The sequence below is a fragment of the Lonchura striata genome, chromosome Z (genome assembly GCF_050655825.1).
Source record: "Lonchura striata isolate lonStrDom1 chromosome Z, ASM5065582v1, whole genome shotgun sequence".
Classification (NCBI taxonomy): domain Eukaryota; kingdom Metazoa; phylum Chordata; class Aves; order Passeriformes; family Estrildidae; genus Lonchura; species Lonchura striata.
This window is the reverse complement of record NC_140740.1, coordinates 85162568-85184957: the sequence shown is the minus strand read 5'-3', so window position 1 is coordinate 85184957 and position 22390 is coordinate 85162568.

Genomic DNA, 22390 nt, shown 5'->3' with positions numbered 1-22390 from the left:
ATCCTCAATAAATTCTAAATTCTGAATACTAAATCAGTGAGCAAGAGCATACATGTGAGATGCCATCCCAGCTCACAGTGGCTTTACTGCTGTGATACCACAATGCTACTGTGCCGTGGGGCTGGGAAGGAGGTGCAGATGGACAGAGGGATGTGCACCAAATCCATCCACACATGTGATGGCTTTATCCAACCTACACCCAGCCCAAGCCCATAACCCAGGTGTGACTGGGGCTCTTCCCACTGTACCCCTGATGGAATCTCCAAGGGAAAATATTATTCATAGATTTTAAGGCCAGGAGGGGATATTTTGCTCTGCTCTGACCTCCATTAAAACACAGGCCAGGGAATTTCAGAGGGATTCCTGCAGGAGGAACAAAGGAGAGGGATCATCTACTGTGTAATTTCATCTCATGAGAGATGTAAAAATGCTGTGATTTCTACTAAGGGATGCCACAGAGGAGGACCTGTGAGGGAGATACTAAAGGAAAAAAACCCTGAGCTGAAATTGTACCGAGATGATCTATGTGTATGTTCTTTCTCACCTTTCAAGGGGCTGAGTGCTGTAAAATGCTTGCCCTTGCAAAAATTGTGTGGTTTGGGAAAATTTTTTTTTTTTTTTTTTCTGGAGCATTGTTACAGTCTTTGCCTGAGGAGGACCTAAATGTGAAATAACCCCCAAGGGGTGTGATACAATGTGAAGGGAGATGCTGGCAGTCACACAGTGTGCATTGAGCTCTGGGATAGACTTATGCTCCAGATCCAAATTTGCAACCTGCTTTGAAAAGTGCCGAGGTGCATTTTCCTTCTGCAGCACCTTTCATACTCTGGTTGTCCCGCCTGAGTTAGGAGGCAACAGCTTTTCCTTCTTGGATACCAGGGAGCCTCTTTGGGAAGAGCTATAGATTCCTGCAGAAGGCACTCTCTAATCTTTGGTGCAGAGTTTCTGCATAGACTTGTTTCTCACTACAGCTCAGCCTACCTGCATCTATTTATTTCTCATGTGGTTTCCTATGGAACTTGTTGGTGTCTAGAAGCTTTTATCCTCAATGAGGGAAACCCTCTAGTTAGACTGGAGAAACCCAGCAGCCTAGCTGAAGTCTCACTCTGAATTATTTTCCTTCCACAGAATTTGCAGCTTAGCTTGAAGCTGGCACAGTCAAATGTACAAGAACACAGCCCATTTTTGCAATTGAATCCATCAAGCTCTGCATGGCACTGCTGAACAACCCACAACAGGGATGAGATCAAGCCCAGTAATTCAGGCATTCAGCTTCCAACCCACACTAGGTCATGGTCCTGGTCTGAGCAGGCCTGGGGTCTGGTCTAGCTCATGAAAAGTGGAGTTCTTTCAAACTCACACCCCAATGTTTGTCTGAACTCAGTCTGTAGATCCAAATTAATCTTTTCAATCTGTCCACACAGGTAAATCCGAATGACTTCCTGAAGCATCACCAGGGAGTCAGCGCAGAGACCTCAAGTTGGCGTGACACGGTTTGTTGGAAGAAAATCAGTTTAACCCAGACTGCAAGCTAATGGATGATTTACAAAACTCAGAGTGACAGGGAAGAATTTGGGCCTCTGTCCTTCAGGAATATTCCCATGGCTTGCACATAACGCCTTGGTGTGGTTAAAATGCATGAGCAGACAACGATAAACTCAAGCAGGCACTATTATAAAATGTGACAAATAAGCCATGATGCCAAGTGCAGATTACCTTTAGGTACTTCTGAACTATTGCTGCCACGAGTTCTGCTGCCAGGCTGTGTTCTGAGGACAACCCAGGTAATATCAGATTTATCACTTTTTCCTCCTCACTCCATTTCTCACAGCCAAACACATCAGCAATTCACCAGAGACAATTGCCAGTTGTTTTTTACCTTTTCACATCTCTTCTGAATAATCTTGCCATGTTATTTTTATCGTATTTAGATAACAAATACTACTACAGCACCTTTCTCCCCTTTATTTCACCCTTACCATAAAGCATGAAGGAAACTATCTCCTGGTCTGTGGAACACCACAAAGCAAATAAAGGTGGTGTTGGGAAAGCTGAGGTAGAGCACAGTGGCCCAAAAGTCCTGCCTCATCTCACTTTTCTCTTTAAGTGTGATATAATCCAAGAAAAATCCTTGAAAATATCTCTGAAAATTATAGGTACAGGCTGTGAAATGAAAGGCAGCTCTTCTGTCTGGCTGGAAGAAATGCGCTAAAACAAAATATGCCAGTGGTGTCCAGCAGCTGTCAGTGAAAACAAGGCTGTACTGGCTGCTCACTGGGAGAAAGTCAACCAAATTAAAGGAGACAAACATGATTTGAAAAGGACAGTGTTTCCAGAAATTTCTGGAAAATCAGCATTGTTGTAAAAGGAGGTCTGTGGCAGTACCCAGAGCTGAATCATAGAACTGGGTTGGAAAGGACATTACAGCTCATCTGTTCCAGCCCCTGCCATGGGCAGGGACAGCTTCCACTGTCCCAGGATGCTCCAAACTCTGTTCCTACTTGTCCTTGGACACTTCCAGGGATCCAGGGACAGCCACAGCTGCTCTGGGCACCCTGTGCCAGGGCCTGCCCACCCTCCCAGCCAGCAATTCCTAATTCCCAATCTCCCATCTGTGCCTGCCCTCTGGCAGTGGGAGCCATTCCCTGTGTGCTGTCCCTGCCTGCCTTGTCCCCAGTCCCTGTGCAGCTCTCCTGGAGCCCCTTGAGGCCCTGGCAGGGGCTCTGAGCTCTCCCTGGAGCATCTCTTCTCCAGCCTAAGCCTGGTTTTTCTCCCCCCTGCTCTCCCCAGCCTAGGGCTACTCAGAAGAAAGAGCTACTTTTCATTTTCCTTTGGACAAGTGGGTGGTTCAGAGAGGCGAGAGACTGGGAAGGAAAGGTAATGGAGATTTTACAGCCACGGAGCTGATATAGCTGGAGATAAAGGCACTGTGAGCTCTGGTGTCACAAACTTTATTGCAAGGTTGGTGTACATAAAAGGAGAAACACAACATGGTTTTCAGATGGATAAAACAGAGCTTAAACATCTGGCAGTTAGGGAAGAAATAGGTGATTTTTAATTCACAGGTGGTGAAAAGGAGGACATTAACAAGCAAAAATGGCAAAAGAGAAAGGTGTAGTAACAGATGAATTGCATGAAATGGGCCTGCCTGGCAAAGGAAGATGTGGTGCTACTGGTTAGTTTTAATTTTTGTTGTAATAATGGTCCATCACTGTGCATCAGGACAGTCCAAAGGGCTGAAAACAATGTGCCAGGCACAGGCTACTCACCACTTGCCCAAGGCTGGTGGAAAGATGTGAGAAATCACCCCTAATTCATTACTGCCTCTTCCTAGTGAATGCACAGGCTCTTCTGAGAAGATAAATAGTCAATAGCTATTTCCTGTTCCTATTCCTTGTGCCTTTCAGAAATGCAACATGCCTCTGTAAAATTCCCCATCAACTGCCTCCTTCAAGACATCTCAGACACCTGTGAAAAGGAAAACTCATTCTGACCCCTAACCTGTCCATTCTGCCTCCTCCAGTGTCCTTATCACAGACAGAGCAATCAGATTGCCACCAAGCACAACCCATTCTCACTGACTCCTCTGGAGAAATCTCATGGGCTTGAGATTTCTTTCATGCTTTATGCAGGATTGTTGAACAGGATCTATTTATTTCTATACCACAAGGATAAACAAAGATATAATTCTTTCTTCTCCGTTAAATTTATATGCTCATATTTATTGCTTTTTTGACAGGATTAGTCTCACACTTCACAAAATTTAAAGGATATCTGTTAAGTATAGAAATTCTAACTATCAATACAGGAATTAAGCTGTTTAATAAAATATCCATCCCCCCCCCCAGTTGTCCATTCCCCAGTGCTAGGGGTCTTTATGAGCTCCTTCATCCTGGATGAGTAGAGGTGCCAAAACCTTTTCTCCTTGTAAGAGAGAACTGGAAGGTGATATGTGCCAAGCCACAAAGGAAAAAAATGTAAGGAAAAATTAATATTCAGACAAGACAATTCACCATGGTTGGCAAAAGCAAAGACAAAATTCATTTTAGAGATGGACAAAAATATTTTTCTTTCTTCCAGTACCAAAAAGGAAGGGTGAGAGCACAAGGTAAGTAATTAAAGACTAGAATTCATCTCAGACAAAATGAAGTTTTTACCAAAGACACATGAATAAGGAGTTAATTATCCCCAGTTCTTCCATTGGAGCTGGCACTTCTTAGGCTAAATAAAATGCCCTGAAAAAGGTGAATATCTTTATTCCTCACTCTGGCAACTGTGTGTTCAAAGTTATGTAGGTACTCAGAGATATTAACAGAGATTTAGGAGCAGGTCCAGTTGGAAATTCCTGCAGTCAAGAAACAGAGCAGGAGAAAAGAGCTGAAGCTGAGAAGAAATATTGACCTTCTGAGACTTCTGAATTTCTTGATCAAGGGCTTCAAGTTGCTCTAACTAAATTTTTCCTCTCCCTGTGGTATCAAGGAGTCATTTTTACTTGCTGCTAAAGGCCTTACACTGTTGCTGGTTATTCACAGTGACAGCAATAATAATAATAATAATAATAATAATAATAATAATAATAATAATAATAATAATAATAATAATAATAAATACTGAGGGTACAGAACTTTCATCAGACGTGCATTCTTTTTCTGCTCCACTAATAATTTTCTCCCTTTCCTACATCCAAAACAATCACCTTGCCTCCCTTCCAAAGATGATTAATCACACAAACATCACCCAGTGCTAGGTATGGAGTGAAACACAGTGGGCAGTTTACTGGAAAGAGCAATGAAACAGGAGAACTATCAAGGCAGGTGAAATATAATCACCTAGTCGAAGATCCTAGATGAAATGCTCCTGCATTGACTTTTCTGAAATCTGAAAGGTCTTTTGGGTACCTAGTATAAAATAATATCCTGCCCTTCCATGTCAACCATTCAAATGTGTCTGGTTTCAAATCTTGTGCTTGACTCGAAGTTTTTTTTAAGGAAGAAAGACAAACCTATTTTTTTAAGTCATCAAGAAGGCAGAAATCTTCCCCCTGATGATTATTATCCATGGTTAATTATCCTCACTGATAAAAATGTTTTGACATCTTACAGCTTTAGACTCCACTCCTTGGCTCTTGTTACATCTTTTCCCACCTGACTAAGGAGTCCTTTGGTACCCACTGAAGGATCCAGGAAGGAAATACACTCTCTCATCAGTTCTCCTCTATATCTTTCTGATAAGCTGAATAGATCATGTACCTCCAGCTGCTCGCCATGGGACAGCTTTTACCCTTCCATTACTCTAAGCTCACATTCTTTAATAACAGTGCCCTGAGGTCTTTAACCACTGTAAACAAGGTCACACAGCATAAGGACAGAGCTACAAAGAGGGCAAAGCAGCTTATTAAAGGTGAAAAAACACCACAGCAACAGTTTGCCCTCTGCAGCCTCAGCTCTAGCATGGTAGAGAAATACACTGGAAGTTGCTAAATATGGAAACCAGTGAAGCTTGGGCAGTGATTAGAGGCTGGAAGGCACCAGTCAAAGGATGCTCACTTCATCCTTAGCCTCCTCCCCAGGCCCCATGGGAGAACATTGCTGAAAAAAGAACAAATTGAACCTTATGTTGGAAGCCAGACCTGCAGTGCTGGGAACAGCTCTGGGCTCTCAGGACGAGAGAGACACGGAGGGGCTGCAGCGTGTCCAGGGCAGGGAACGGAGCTGGGAAGGGGCTGAGCCCCAGGAGCAGCTGAGGGAGCTGGGAAGGGGCTGAGCCTGGAGAAAAGGAGGCTCAGAGGGACCTTGTGGCTCTCACAGCTCCTGACAGGAGGGGACAGCCGGGGGGACAGCTCTGCTCCAGGAACAGGGGCAGGAGGAGAGGGAACGGCCTCAAAATGTGCCAGGGGAGGTGTGAATTGGATAACAGAGAAAATTCTTCCATGGTAAGGGCTATCCAACTCTGGCATAGCTTCCCAGGGCAGTGTTGACTTCCTCATCCCAATAGGAATTTAAAAGCCATGTGGATGTGGCACTTGGGGACGTGGAACAGTGTTGGCCTTGGCAGTGCTGGGGAAATGGTTGGACCCACAGATCTTACAGCACTTTTCCAAACTAAACAGTTCTATGATCCATTTGACCCAGTGTGGCTGCTCTTTACGTTTTCACTTCATGCCAGAGCACTTGTCACACTTAGGGCTGCACCTTTGCTGAGCTGGCATTGCCCTGCCATAATCCTAATAACAGACCCATCTGCTCACTGCCACCAGCACGAGCCACCCTCACTCATTCGGGGGGCTGAGAGCTCTTTGTTGTCACAGTTAAATTCTTTACTTATCCTCAGTCCAACTGGAAAACATCTATAAATACAGACCAAACCCAGCTGGTGCACTGAGGGTGCAGCATAAAGTGTTCATGCTGTTAATAATTGAGTGCCAACAACTGATGTGCAAGGAGCTGATACTGCAAAACTTTGGTCCCATCCCCAAGTTAATGCTACCAATGTTGCAAAATGCAGAGCAAAGAAACAGGGCTGTAGTTTATGTTAAATCAGCTCAAACTGGCATCTGAAGACTTGAATTAGTACACAGAGGGTGTATGAAACATATTCATTTTGTTAATAGAAATGTCTAGTTATATTAGCCCCTTTTTTGCTTATTATTCATAATATTTTTCTGTAATACAGAAAATCAGTTTTTATTTTTAAAATGCAATCAAATTATATTTCCTATTAAAACTTTAATATCAAAACAAATTAACCAATGCTGCAGATTACACATTACTAATGTAGCTCTGACAATAATTCATGCTCCTCTCGATTCTGTTATGAACTATCATACTGCCAAAAGCGCAGCAGTTCATAACATATTCTTAAGGGGAAGTGACTTTTTTTAAGGCAAAAAAGTTAACTAGACAAGATACCTCAGTAATAACAGAAATTGGCTGTGCCAAGCATTCAGACAAAAGTATCCTCAGATGAAAATATGGCAAAATCTTTTCCTCCTCTACCAACCTGCTTTTCCCAGATGCAAAGACCATCATTTCAGAGTGCAACATCACAAGACCAACGGGATCACTGCAAGACATTGCAAGTCCCTGTTGCACAGCAATGTCAAATACCCCAGAGACAGTACCTGAAGGAGGTCAGGAGGTGAAAATCCTATTAAATGGTGCTGTCAAGGAAGAAACACTTGAGCATGCTTTTGTACAGGTGGTCTGGTAAAGTGATGCTGTCCCAGATACGAGAACAGTGCCCAAACATAGAGTAAATGGCATCCTAAAACCTTTCAAGGTCGCTAAGCAGGATCTTTCTGTCGTGGCTGCATCTTCTTCATCCCTTTTGGAGGCAGTTTCTAGCTCACAGCTGGACAGACTTCCTGGAATAATCCATCCCAGAATCAGGACAAGCAGGTCAGCTCTGTTCTGGAAGATGTTAAGAAGCACCTCAATTCTGGGGGAGAGGATGTCATAGAAACATAGATTCCTAGGAAGGTTTGGGTTGAAAAGGACCTTAAACCTCATCTTATTCCATCCCCTGCCATGGGCAGGACACCTTCCACTATCCTAGGTTGGTCCAAGCCCTGTCCAACCTGGCCCTGAAGAGGTGAGCATGTTCAGCCACAGCCTCAAGTACCCAACTCGGTTCCCACACCACCAACTGGGGCTCAGATGGAGGTAGAAGCATCATTTAAAATTAAATTAAATTAAAATAAAACAAAAGCAGCAAGAGGTACAATAATTCTCAGAATAAAATGTTCCAAGCTGAGCTTCAGTGAAGGGAGGGCACAACAAAGGCAAACTGAGCAAGCTGCTTCCTGTAGTGAAAACAAGGACAGAGAAGATTTTTTATGATGCACCCAAGAGGAGGCTAAATTCACAAATAGGATGTTACACCCACAAGGAAAAAAAAAACAAATAAAGTGGTTTTCAGGCTGGCAGTGAGTAATGTGATCAAAACATTTCTCTGCCCCATGAGCCTTGCATTGACCAGAAGGGTAAAAACTGGTACCAAGGATAGGAAGCCCCAAGGCATGGAAGGTCCAGTGTCTGAAATTTGTTCCTTTCCACAAGTGCATTCTCTCTGGCCAAGACTTAGGACTTTACAGCTCTGCTTTCCCAGCAGGTTCTTCTGACCCACAGAGAAAATATAAAACCCTCAGCCCCTCCTCTGCTCCAAATGGGTGGCCTCCATCTCCCAACCTGAACCATACATGCTGTTAGTTACCAGTTGATGATTGTGATGCTAATTAAAACATACTAAGAGACACACTATAAACATGCACAGCACATGAAGGAAATTAGCCAAGTGAGCTTGTCTCTCTTATTGTGCTTTTATTATGATGCTCCTTGGATGATGTTTTTAAATGAATTTTGAATAGTTTTCTTAATTTGTTTTATTTTGCTTCATGGTAACAAAATTGCTGGAGCCCCACAGGAATGATTCAGAGAAGTGCAATATTATTGAAACATGTCTCCAGCTTTTCTTACTGCTTACTTATAATTAAGCTTTATTGAGGTGTAAAATGAATAACAATTAAAAAAAAATGTTTATTGGTCCAGGTGCAAATTCACAGATACTCCTGAAAACTTCCTTTTCCATGACCTCAAGGAAATATTGCTGGTTTCTACCAACTCCCATCAGTTTCTCCTAAGACACCAAGTCCCTCTCCTGCTCTGCCATGTGCCCCAGCAGAACATCTCTTCAGAGCCACTTGCCATTGCTCAGTGCACACACATGAGTGAAGAGAATATTGCTGGGATTCTGCTTGGAAGTGAGCACAAATCTCAGCTGCAGTGGCTTCCAGGAGCACAAAGGTCCTGGTATCCAACCTCACCTTTCCCTGCCCTTGGGAATCAAGAATCAGCACCCTGCTGTAAAAGCAACTACCATAGGCATGATTGTAATTTGACAGTAAGACCTAATGAGTAAGGGGAAAAAAATTGGGAAAGAGAAGAAAAGGCTGCTCAATGAGATAAAGTTCTCACAGACCCCCTCCAGCCTGGTTTTAGTTGTTAGTGGGGTCAGCTGTGGTTGTGTTGTGGTCACAAATTGTGGTCATGCCTCTAACACTGCCTGTATCTTGCCCCAGTCCAGGCTCTGATTTCACACTCTTGGCTTTTGGTGGTCTTCTGACTGGAAAATATTTGGCTGCACCGTTCACAGAGATAGCTGGCCTTTGTTATTATTATTTTTTGGGTTGTTTTTGGGGTTTTTCTTTCAGGAAGCTTAACTTGGCAGGCAAAGAAAATGTATCTGCACATTCAAATGGGTTTGTCCAACCTGTAGAATAGTTCAAAGCCAAATCCCACAGTGGTCAGCAGTCCTTCTGCTCAATCTGGGATTTTAGCACTTACAGCATCCATTTTAGCACCATGCTGCTCCCCCAGAATGAAGCACTAATGGATTACTGTGCATTATGTTCCTCATTACTGCTTAAATATTTATCATACCATTATGTATTTAGTGGCTGGGGGAAAAGAGACAATCCTGCCTTTTGCCATACAAAAGGGTTAATTACAAACTGGATAAATTTCCATGACTTAAAAATTGATAAAACAGATACAGAGATTAACAGGAGAATGTGTTATTTACAGCTAAATAAATATTCAGCTGCATAATCCTGATCTGGGATTTCCCCATAGGAAAAACAACCAAAGTCAGCATTTTATGTCAATGGTCTACATTTATATAGCAGTGGAAAAACAGAGAAGGCTGGTTTACACCATCTGAAAACAAAAAGTTGCTCATCCAAGCAGCTTCCTGTCCTGGAAGGACATTCTTAGAAATATTTGGAGGAGTTTGTTAGGAGCAGATTTGTTCTGACCTTGACCTGAGATTGTTCAAGGCAGTTGTATCCCCACCTTGCCCTGATATCTGTGTGCCTCTCTCCATCTTTTTTCCAATGCTGAATCCTGAATTTTAATTTTTTTTTTTTTTTCAGTCTGCACTTCTCAAAAAAACCGAGCCCATAAGGTGTTTCCATGGGTCTCTGTCACAAGTATTATATCAAGCACTGCTGGAGAAAAACATAGGTAGAAGCTCCAGGAGGAAAAATCAGAAAACAATATTTAACAGTCTCTTCTTTGCACTTCAGCAGGAATTAATTCCCTGTTTCTAACCCAGAGCCTTCCACCATCACTTCCACCACTGCAGAGGTCCACATGTTACACCCATGTAACACACACATCACTGTAACGATGGCTTTATTTACAATTAAAAACCTTACTTAAGTTTGGGTTCTTCAGCAGACAAAAGACACCAGAAAACCCAGTTGTTTGTGGAATTCAGCCAATGTTTGTCTCATAAAATAAGTTCTTAAGGTAACTTATACTGGCACTGTGAAATATTGTTCATTATAACGGAGCAGCTGAGATAATGTTGTTTTCTAATTTCCCTTTCTCAGTCAGAAATTAAATAAAAAGTCATGTCTAAATTACAATACTGGATTGAACGCAGACAAGGACCCCATGCGGGGAGCTTATGATATATCCTTCCCACGTTTTATAGCCATTAAAAAAGATTATAGGATTTTTTTTCCTTTTCTTTTAGGCCATTTACATTTGTTCTGAACTCTCACTGTGTTTTATTTGAAGCTCTTAAAAGTGCCAATGTACATAATAAGTCAATCAAGAAGTTAAATTAAGAAAAAAAAACAAAAACATATTGACTTGTATATACCAAACATGCACTTGGAAATCTGAACTCTGCCACCTAATGACTTTCTGACTTTGCAATAAATATCAGTGAGCAGGGATGTCTGGATTGTTCTGTACAAGGAAATATATTTCTAATTTCTGAATAAGTGGTCTTCTAACATACCTTAGCACAACCCAAATAATGGGGTGCTTTTCCCCATCAAAGCACTCATTAACATCTGCAGAAATTCCTGTGGGGGCTGGACTCCTTCTAACCGAGGTTTATAGCCGCAAAAAAGCTCTCTCAAAAAAGCCTCAAAATAGCCTCTCCTTGTTGCAGTTTATCTCAGTAATACCTGTTTTGCCCCCAAAATGCTAAATGCCCCCAAACCCTCTGTGGCCCTCCATCTGCTTCCCCCTGGCCCACAAATCCTCCTGCACATGGCTGAGCTCCAGCAGTTTGGTCTGCATTCTTTTCCAGATGCTTTTTCAGCCATCCCACAGCCATCCCCCATCCTATTTTTCCTACCCAGATTTTCCTAGGTTTTCCCTACCCTCCTTGCTCCAGCTCTCATCTCCTTCTGGGGGTACACACTGCTCCTTTCCCCACAGACCCCTTGAGCCACTCAAGGCCATCTTCTTCTGCTGTTGTTATTCTGAGTGTGTAAAGGATTTTTGACAATGCAGAAATAGTTCCTCCTTTTTAAGCCTCTGGATTTTCTGTTTCTATAGATTTCCAAAGCCAAGCCTCTCTTCTCACTCTCAGTTTCAAGAGTATTTAATGAATCCTTCCTCACTTTGGGAGAACTGGCAGCATCAAAGAATCTTGGGGCAGGCTTCCCACAAGACTTCATGAGCTGAAGGTGGGATTAATCTCACTTTCACACCTGAGTGACATCTCAGACCAGTCAGCTGTCGACAAAGAGAAAGAGGCAACTTCAGGGGCAGATGTACCCAACCAAATTTAATCACTCTTCACTCTTCACCTATTTCATTCCATTTACTGGAAAGACATCCCAGGCTGCCAGGCTGACCCTCACTATTTAGCTTCAGAAACGTGGGCACCTGGGCTAAGTTTTCCAGTATAACCTGAAGATATTCTGCTGTTGGAAGTGTGATATCTTGGATTGACCACAGGGCACTGCAGCTGCACAGAGCCCTCACAACACGACAGCGAGGTGAAGACACTGGGAAAACTCTGGCCACGTTTATGGCATTGGTCCTTTACTGACAGCTCACATCAGAAACCTGAAGCTCTCACTGGTGTTTAATACCTTTTGCTTCACTCTTTTCCTGTCCTTGTGAAGTGATTCCTGCGTTGTGCTCCAAAGGAGGAGCTGCATTCCAGTGGAAGGTGAAGCGCTCCTGCACGTGGATTCCTGGAGCTTGTTCAATAAACATAAAACTTTAATATTGTGTTTGGATTGCTGCAAATGGAAGGTGCTGCGTTCCCCTAATGCATTTTCTGGGAACATAAGCCCACTCTATACCTCGGGACTCAATTAATTAAAGAACATTAAATACAGTACAAGGTCTTCCTCCCAGCAGCAAAAACACCTGCACTTCATTCCACAACTTGTACCTCTCTTAATAGCTACAGAGATAGCTAAGGCCTCATCCAAAAACTATTAAAGTCCATGGAAGGGTTCCCATTTATGTCAGCAGGGCTTGGATCAGACAGCAAGGCGACATCATGAGGATAATCAACTCAGAAAGTAAAGCACAACTAATTTGAAGCTGGGAAAGCTTGGCATGAGACAGTTGAGCTCCAAGCCCTAGACTTTCAATGTCTCAGTGTAGTGTGAACAAAGGATGCTAAAGGATTTCATGATTAAATAGATGTAAGGTTGAACTCCAAGGTGCTTTATTCTCTCACTGAAAAGTGATAGTCCCTAGCTCCCATACTATTCACCCTTTATACTAAGCAGAAGATGCTTCTGTCCTCCAAGGAGGTTTTTAATGCTAAGACTTTGTAAACACACAGATTTTCAGTTCACTAATTCCCCTGTCAACAGGTTTCAGTACACAGTGACAGTGGGAAAGATTAACTAACCTCATTTTAAAAGACCATCAGACCAGCCAATGAGTCGTCTGGTCACCACAACAAATAATTACTGTCTGTGCCTGATTAAGAGGTCAAGGAACAGCTACGATGGGACCAAAAGTAAGATTGATTCCTTTTCTCTAGACTAGTCTCTGACAGCAATAACCTGTGGGGATGCAACATATGGTGGCATATAAGCAAATAGTTTATCCAAATGTATTCCTTGAGTCTTGCTCTTTAGATCTTGTTTGCCCCTTAATGAAAGCTATGAAACCACCAAAAACAGAAGAAAACCCTGTACATCAAAGAATTTAAACACCAAGCATGGGCTTGGCTCTGATTCTTTTGTGGATATGACATATGGCTTTGAAAAAAGAGGTTTTACACCTCTTGCCTCCCCTGTGTTTTGGTAGTAGCATCCTACTACAACAAGGACTTAGCCAAGAGGCTTCTCTCCTGTGGAAACACGAAGAAATGTTGAAATGTTGGTCCTTAGAAACTATGTTTACATATGGCAATGATATATTCCTGCCCATAACAGGAAGGTTGGAAATAGATGGTATTTAATGCCCCTTCCAACCCAAACCATTCTATAAGTCTATTTTGGTTTAATTCCATCTTCTCCCCTGGAATTATGTCTGTAACTGGCTACAGAAATAATATAATATTCATGCATATCTGCCCTGGACTTAAACCACTGGAATCAGAGGGTAAAAAAAAACCCTAATAATCTCTAGAATCCTTAAAGAGAAATGTTGAATAAAGATTTTTTCTACCTTAGAGAAAGTCTTAATAAAAGAAAAGAATGGACACAAGGATTTTATTTCAGTCATGCTGTCCCTGTAGTCTGGGCTGGAATGCAGTCTAGGTTTTGAGGCAAATTGTATTATTTCTCCAAGACAGCAGCTACAAAATACAGATTCCTATTGATCCCTAGTGGCACAAACTTAAGAAGTCAAAATAGGAGGTAAAACAGGAAACTAACATTCTAGACACACAGTGAAATGGAGCAATGCAGGGTAGGAGGCTGTGGAAAACATTTAGCTCTGTGACCTTCCATCTCATTTATTTCAGTCCTACAAAATTAACTCTGCTCCTACTGAACTGAATCGGAGCTTAAAAGGAGGGAACAATTCTCATACATCTGTTTCAGTCGCTATCATTTCCAGCTTTTGGATTGATAATAAAGCTGGAAAAGACCAAGTCACAGGAGGGACCCTGTTTTAACATGGTCACCTGAGGAGCAGGTCACATCTTCAGGGAGCACAACTACTTGCCAGACTAAGGAGCAGGCTTCCTTAGTGCTTTACTGGTTACAAAACACTACTTTTATTGCTATGTTGGTAAAATAAATCCTTCATCCTACAGCACAGAGACTGCTCTAATAGACCAGTGCGTCTGAGTGTGAAGTAAAGGATCACACACAGTCCTCAGCAAACCCTGGAAAAATAGGACCCCAATTGGGACACTTCTGTGGAGCTGGATCATTACACTTCCCTGTAGGAGGTTAGCCTGGAAAGGGGAGAAACCAACCTCTCTGTCCCTACTCCCCTCTCCACTCTGCCCTTCCTCCTCTCTACCATTCCTGCCTTCCTTAATTATTTTTTATTTCTTTGTCTATGAGTTGTTTTAATAAATGCCATAAAAATACATGTGCTGGAAATCTTGCAGTAAATATGTAACAAACAGCATTCTGGAACCAGCTTGGTATGATGGCTGTGCATGTGATACCCCTGTTTGTCACCTGAAATTTCCTTGGGTCTTTGGAAAAACACTGGAAAAAGTCAATAAGTATAAGCTGTAAAGCTACTTCTAGTCAGTGGCTGAATGGGTCTGCACAGGGGACAACCACTGATATAAAACTGAGATTTTTCTGCACATTCCGTCCTTTTGTTTTGGGAAAAAAAATCTGATAGAAGCTTCCTGCTTCAACGCTCTCTTCTTACAAAGATATGAAGTACTGAAGAAAACTACTTCTAATACTGGTGTCTTACAGAGAGAGATAGTGACAGGACTGGGGGAACAGCCTTATGTGAAAAGATGGGAGATTTAGATTGGATAATAGGAGTAAATTCTTCCCTGTGAGGGTGGGCAGGCCCTGGCACAGGTTCCCCAGAGAAGCTGTGGCTGTTCCTGGATCCCTGGAAGTGCCCAAGGCCAGGCTGGATGGGGCTTGGAGCCACCTGGGACAGTGGAAGGTGTCCCTGCCCATGGCAGGTGGTTGGATGAGATGGTCTCTAATGTCCCTTCCCACCCAAACCATTCCAGGATTCTGTTATGTCATCCATGGACATCTTCTCCAGAGAGAAACTGATACCTCAGTGGGTGGAAGAGACTGGAGCAGCCATGCACAAGAGATTGTCTGTGGTGACAATGGTTCTACATCCCAACAAGAGCACCAGGGCTGTCCTAAGCCCTGACGGCTCAGTGATCACCTCTGCACAATCTGTAGAGGCTCAGGTCAGTCAAAGCAAGACCCTGAGGCAATCCCATGACCTGTGTGGGTACCAGGTACAGCCTTCCACCACAAAGGTTTTCTCCACGTCAATATTCATGCCAACCCGAGAAGCTACCGAGACCCAAACGACCAAACCAGAGACATTTCTATCTTTCTTTACAGTATGTTCCAATATATCTTTTCATTTCAGTGTCTTAAATTTCCCCGTGTGTCAAACTCAGCTTTGCTTTTTCATGTTGATTATTGTTTGCTCAGATTGCTGAGCCTCTTCTATATGGGAGCCATCTGCTGTTTATAAAGCTCTCTTACAGTCACGTTTCCTGTAAAATACAACAGCTTTGTTGGTATTTTTTCTCTTTTTCAGAGGCCACTCCTGACTTTGATCCTTTAGTTTTGAAATTTATTTCTCATTTTAAAAAAAATACAAAAAAAAGTTATTCCATTTTCCTTGGGCAGTTAGAATCACTTTTGCTGAAGGGAATATAAAAATTTCCATAACCACAATTGTTATCATCAGTCTGTAAAACAGGAATATCCTGGCACTATTTTAAATAGACACAGAGATTTAGTCATTTTGAATATCACAGTTTGTTAGGAAAATGTCATATTTCTCTAAGGGTAGACACCAACCGAAAGAGAAGACAATTACTCAAAATCTAAACTTGATAAAATAATTTCTTTAATTGTATTCTATGAGTCTTTGATTCCATGAAAATATTTTCTTTCAGAACTGAGGAAAAATGTAATGTGAGGTAAAAATTATGTCTTAGATTTTATGAATGTTATAATGCCTCTGACAAAAAATTTTGGCACCCATTCCTTTACTCAAATGAAACATTTTCCTATGAAAAGTTCTGTTGAAACCAGTCCTCGTGGTACCAACATTAGAGAATATCTCTCAGGCAGCTCCAAATACAGGAATAAATAAAATTATTTTCCTTTTTAACACAATGCACTTGTTCTTTCTCCATAAAACATCAAATAATTTAATAATAAGTAATTTTTAAGTACTTCCAAAAGTACAGGCACCTGGGGGCAAAGTTGAATCTTTAAGGAAATTCTACAAACGCATGTACCAATACATAAAAATAACTATAACAGAGCTAACTGCAGCAATATTTAACTAGTTTGCATGGACTTTTCAGCTATAAACATGACCTTTGCCTTATCATGTTTAAATCTGTCATGGATGTCAGATATTGCCTTCTTAAGTGGACTCAACTGTATTACAGGCTTCTGTGGTAATGCTGGGCTGAAGTGTATCTCCATTTTATGTTCTTAAATATTCATAAGAAGCTTTGCAACATTAATATCTTAGAAGGCTTACAAGAACACTTAAATAATGTGTCTTACCTCCCTTTGCCCCTCCCAAAAATGTCCCAGTCTTTTCCAATTTGTGTAATGCATTGAGCCATTTTAATAATTGTTTGGGGATTTATTCCGTGGTTCTGGAGTTTGCTCATAGCCAGTGTAATTATTATCTCCACTGGTCTTATCGTGTGCTAATCCTGCTTGTTTTACCAGCAGAGGAGAAAAGATTTGAGAGCATAAGCATGAGGCAAAGGTTTTGCCCTGGAATTACACTCTATGAGTCCCCCACTGCCTCGTCTCTACATAAGAAATAAAAATAAGAATAAAAATAAAATTGGAATTAAAATTAAACCTTACTTTAGCAGAAATACTTCTAATGAGAGGCAGGTGAAGGAAAGTAGATATTCTGTGATGGTGTAAGTTGCCAATGGTGGAAGTTTAGCAAAATTCATATATAATCACCATTATATAGACATTATTTAATCTAGCTGCTTTAAATTATTTTTATTAGGTCATTGTGCAGAATGTGTGTTATGTACATGTCTATGCACAGATCATTTGATGCATGTTGAAGCCATAACAAATCCTGCACTGGACAAGGTCTTCATAAATTAAAGTTTGCCTTGAAATTTGTCATTAACACAATTTTTCCCAAATACGTAATTCCTAGACATGGAATCAGAACAACCCCTAGAAGTTTTCTTCTAGGAAAATACAATAGATTTTTTGGGAGAAATATTTAAGCTACTCTTTTTTAATGGATTCCACCTTGTTTTCTTGACAATCTTGGATGTCTTTTGCACAAAAAAAGCCTGTTCCTACAAATTCTGCATTTCACACATGCACGTTTCCTTTACTACTCCAGCCAAACCTCTCTCTGAACTTTCAAAATTAAGCACATGAGGGCTGTTCACCAAACACATCACGGCCTGAGTTTGCCATGATGAGCTTACAGGATGTTAAGACCCACTTTCTTCTCCTGCTGGCTGATGGTACCAATCTGCTTCCCGCCAAGGGGCAATATTTCAATGAAAAGCAATACAGAAAGTATTTTCATCACAATTTTATCATTGTGCTGCTGTTCCAGGGAGCCTTCTCTCTCATTCACCAGCTAAAGCAGCAAATAACCCCAGCGAGGTGATGTGCAGGAATCTGCCTCATTCCCTTATCTCTGCTTTTCAGTGGTGTTTACATAAATGTAACTCAAGGCTACCATTTGCAATTCAGCTTCTCACTGTGCTTTATCCAGGCCAGCATGAAAATGCACACAGAGCCCTGTGCCTGCAATGGGGTGGTGTCAAAATGTGGGGATACAGAAGATGGATTGAGGAGGTGACCTGGAAGTCGGGAAAGCTGGGCTAGAAAAGAGTTGGAAATGAGTTATGGGGCACAGTTGGTCATTCAGGTGTAGGCAGGAGGTCGAGGGAAGGGATTCTGCCCCTCTGCCCCTGTGCTCTGCTCAGAGCCCACCTGCAGAGCTGCCCCAGCCCTGCTCCAGCAGCACAAGGACGTGGAGCTGCTGGAGCCAGCCCAGAGGAGGCCACGGAGCTGCTGCCAGGCTGGAGCCCCTCTGCTCTGGAGCCAGCCTGGCAGAGCTGGGGCTGTTCCCCTGAACAAGAGAAGCTCCAGGAAAACCTTGCTGTGATATTTTAGTACTTAGGAGGTGCTTACAAGAAAGATGGAAGCAAATTTTTAGCAGAGCATGTTGCAACAGGACAAGGTGTGATGGTTTTAATCTGAAGGAGGGTTGATTTAGACAAGAAACAAGGAAGAGGCTTTTCACAATGAGGGTGGGGAGGCCCTGGCACAGGTTTCTCAGAGAAGCTGTGGCTGCCCCATCACTGGAAGTGTCCAAGGTTGGATCTGGGTTGGAACAACCTTGGATAGTGGAAGGTGTCCCTGCCCATGGCAGGGGGTTGGAATAAAAAAAACATTAAAAGTCCCTTCCAACCCAAACAGTTATATGATTCCCTGTTTTTGATGGTTTCTATGGATTGGGATGCACACCTTGGCCAGTTCTACTCAGTGTGGTTCAGGCTGAGATAGCAAATGTTCACCAGACATGAGGTAGAAACAGAGGGTGTTGCTGAGCCCAGAATGCACTTCACAGCTGGGCAAACTCAGTGCCAAGCTGGATCACACACCCAGCATCCCAGGGCATGCTTTGGAAATTATGTGGTGCCCTGTGGGATGAGCAGAACTCATCTGCCTTCAGATCCCCATGGACACTAAATGCACTTAAAGCAGGATATTCTCAGGAGGTGTCAATCAGAAGGTACCACAACAGAGATAATTTACCCTGGCAAAGCAGAAGCCCTCTAGAACATGAGAAAATAAACTCCAGACTCATCCACACTGCATTTCTCATTGGCAGTCAGCAGAGAAAGGTTCAAGTATTATTGGGTCGTGCCAGACTCTTTTATTGGGGTGGGAAGCTTTGTCCATGTCCTTGGTGGTCCCCATTCCTAGGGTGGACTGTGACATGCTGCATGCTTCACTTTCATGTATTCCCACAAATAAGAGGAATACTGGGAAACAACACAATGCCAGAGGCAGAAACAAGGGCACAAATCCCTATTTCTCCAGCACAGCTGGAGCGGCTGATTGAAAAACTCGTACAACCCACCTCCACTATTCAAACTTTGGGGTGTTAAATCCAAATCTAAATAATCCTGCATGTTTCTTCCTTGACTAAGCACCTGAGCACTAATTACATGCCTGGTTAATTCAGTAATGTACATACATTTCTGGGCTCCCTCTGCTTGTATTGCTCTCTCTCCACTTCGGGAGATTAATGAGGTGAGGAAACAGAAGATTGTTACAAACCTGCAGCTCGCTGTACCTCCTAAGAAGATGATGGGAAATGTACCAAACATCATGTTATTTTGCAAACACTGCTGTGTACAGTACATAATTATAATTTAGGCGTTGTATTTCTAGCCTATTAGAACAGATAAGCAATGATCCAGGACTGCGTTGAGCAGCACAGCTTCACGGGACTGGTTTCTTGCCGTTGTGCTGTAATAAGCTGAAGCACATTTTTGTCTGAGATTTTTGGCAGGGTCATTCATAGGTAGATTGGTTCTGAAAACACATATTCTTCTAGGTTCACCCTCTTCAGTTGCTTTGCTTTCTCTTTGCCTTTGGGATTATTGTTTTCACTATAACTTTTGCTTTTGTCAGGAAAGAGGTTTCGGCTGATTTTTCATTTATCCATTTGCTTGAGGATCTATAGAAATTCTGGATGTACAAGATCATACTCATGGGACAATTTTTGTTGGAAGAAACCAGAAAAGTCACATAGTCTAACCCTCAAGCTGAATTGGACCCTTTTGAGTACATATGTGAGTTCATCCATGCTTAGCTATTCAAGATATGCTTATGTGATTAACTGGAGCAGCCATCTGCAGTTACAACCTATGTGTCCTTACCACTAAGAAAGGTAAAAAACTGGGCTGAAATCATAGAATCATAGAATGGTTTCAATTGGAAGAGGCCTTTGAAAGTCATCTAGTCCAAAAACCACTAGACCAGGTTGCTCCAAGCCTCATCCAGGCTGAGTTTGAATATTTCCAGAGATAAGAATCCACCACCATCCAGGCAACCTGCACCAGTGTCTCACCCCCTTCAACATAAATGCTTTGTGTTGTTCCTTGTGGGCCCTGTATCCTAGCCAAGCTGACCCATTCTGATATGCAAGAAGAACATATGATGATGATGATGATGATGAAGCCTCATTATTTTAGATACTTTTATTTCTCTGTTTCACCTACATTCCTTCTGTCTTTCTCCCTCTTCTATTTTTTAAGAAGGCACAGCACTGATGCTCTGCAATTATCCAAATTTCTCATTTATCAAAGTTTTATGCCTCTTAGTTTAGAGTTTACACACTCATTATATTAAAGAAGAAAATAAGTCTAATGAGCCCAATTCATAATCCAAGTAAGACCATTAACACCGCAACAGCCGAGCAGACACAGCAGTGTGGAAGTGAATGCTGTTTAAAGAAGCTCAAGGCAGCAATGTGGGCTGATCACAAAGACAAAAAAGTCATATGCCCAGCTGATGGAATCTGCATGAACATTTACAGTGGGACCCAGCTGTTGAAATGCAGGCACTGACTGCCATCCAAGATGCTCAAGGGTGTTCAAGGCATCTTCATGGTTGAAAAGGTGGAAAATTTCACATGTCCACTTGATGAAACTGGAATTTCCTCCTTTCCTTCTATCTAATGGACACTCAGAGGAGTCTTGCCTCATTTTTCTTCAAGATTATCTCACATTTCAGGCACCCTCTCAAAAGCCAAATTTCTTATGCGCTCAAACCAGAGGTGGAAATGAGATATTGAGACTACACAAGTACCATGCCTGGTTTTAAAATCAGCCCATCCCAGCCCCAAATGTAGATGGTTTTTGTACTCCTTTAAAATTCTGAGGCAAAGCAAAGCAAAAAGTAAGGGTACAAAAAAATCTGGCCATGTTGTTCAGAAGATATGGACTGAAGATTTATGGAATCACAGAATCACTGAAGCTGGAAAAGCCCTCCAAGCCCATTGAGTCCAATTTGTGCCCAATCCCCACCTTGTCACCACCCAGAACACTCAGTGCCAGGTCCAGACCTTCTTTGGACACTTCTAGGGAGGAGGACTCCAACACCTCCCTGGGCAGCCCCTTCCAATGACTGACCACCCCTTCCATGGTGGAATTCCTCCTGATGTCCAACCTAAACCTCCTGTGGTTCAGCTTCAGGCTGTGTCCTCTTGTCCTGTCACTGGTTACGTGGGAGAAGGAGTCAAACACCTCCTTTCAGGGGGTTGTAGAGGGTGAAAAGTCACTCCTGATTCTCCTCTAGGCTAAATGAATGTGAAAGTTTAAGACCCAAGCCAAAAGCTAATGGTTCATTTTGAGAAAACCAGCAGTTTTCTCAAAATAACAGCTAAATATCCTCAAATGGCCATAAACTTCTTCAAGATGAGGAAGAATTTATGCTGGGGGCGGCAAAACCATGGAACATCTGAGCAGGGAGGGCTTAGATTCTCCTTTTCTGGAGACATTCCAAACCCACCAGGATGCATCCCTGTGTGACCTGCTGTAGGTGACCCTATCTTGGCAGGGGGTTTGGACTGCATGATCTCTACAGATCCCTTCCAAACCTAACAACTCTGATTTTGTGAAGGTGTATACCAGGCATTTCAAAAGTCACTGACCCTTTCTCCTCTAATTAAAAGTTTAAATGGCCTCTTTCTTCTACGTCCCAATGAAAATATGCTTGCCCCTACACATACACATAAAAGATCTGTATGTTTACATGGAAATTGACAAAAATTCATCTCCCTCCCTGCGCAGAGATTGCTTTTTCCTTTTTCCCTCACTGGGATTTGGAGAAGCTGCTCCTCTGCTGTGCAGCAGTGCACCAGGAACAGCCCTGTGGCAGCCCTGCAGTATTTCCCTTGTGTAACCCAACCCCTTGGTGGGAGCAGAGAGGGCTATCAACTCCCTTTGATTAACAGGGTGGGTATGCCTGACGTTCACTTACCAGAACAGAGAAGATAACTTTGTAGACCACATTAATGGGGATCTACCTCCCTTGCTCATTGATGTCATTGAGCCTAACCATGTGGGGTTTCAGGAGCAGAGTAATTTCATTGTCTGCCTTTGATTACATCATAAATTGACACCTTGCCAAGTTATAAAAACATGGTTTTTGTCTGTAGAGGCCAGGGCACTTCAGATGATGCCCTCTCTCATTTGCTGGTTCTTGTGCCACAGCAGAGCTATAGATCACATCTGTAATCCTGTGGAGTTCATTATCTCCTAATGCTATTTGGTTTTTTAGATCATTAGAATGAAACTTGACCTGACCTGTGAACTATGAAATTGATTGTTGCCTTTAAATGGTCAACAGCCCATTTTCTAATCGATATACCAAATAATTTTATACATATTTAAATTATAT